Genomic DNA, 341 nt, shown 5'->3' with positions numbered 1-341 from the left:
CATCACCCTAATACCAAAACCTGACAAAGATGCCACAAAAAAAGAAAACTACAGGCCAATATCACTGATGAACATAGATGCAAAAATCCTGAACAAAATTCTAGCTATCAGAATCCAACAACACATTAAAAAGATCATACACCATGACCAAGTGGGCTTTATCCCAGGGATGCAAGGATTCTTCAATATCCACAAATCAATCAATGTAATACACCACATTAGCAAATTGAAAAACAAAACCATATGATTATCTCAATAGATGCAGAGAAAGCCTTTGACAAAATTCAACATCCATTTATGATAAGAACTCTCCAGAAAGCAGGAATAGAAGGAACATACCT

The sequence above is a fragment of the Bison bison genome, unplaced genomic scaffold, assembly GCF_000754665.1.
Source record: "Bison bison bison isolate TAMUID 2011002044 unplaced genomic scaffold, Bison_UMD1.0 scf7180017863457, whole genome shotgun sequence".
Taxonomy (NCBI): domain Eukaryota; kingdom Metazoa; phylum Chordata; class Mammalia; order Artiodactyla; family Bovidae; genus Bison; species Bison bison.
The sequence above is the reverse complement of the archived record's forward strand: the minus strand, read 5'-3'. Positions refer to the sequence as shown.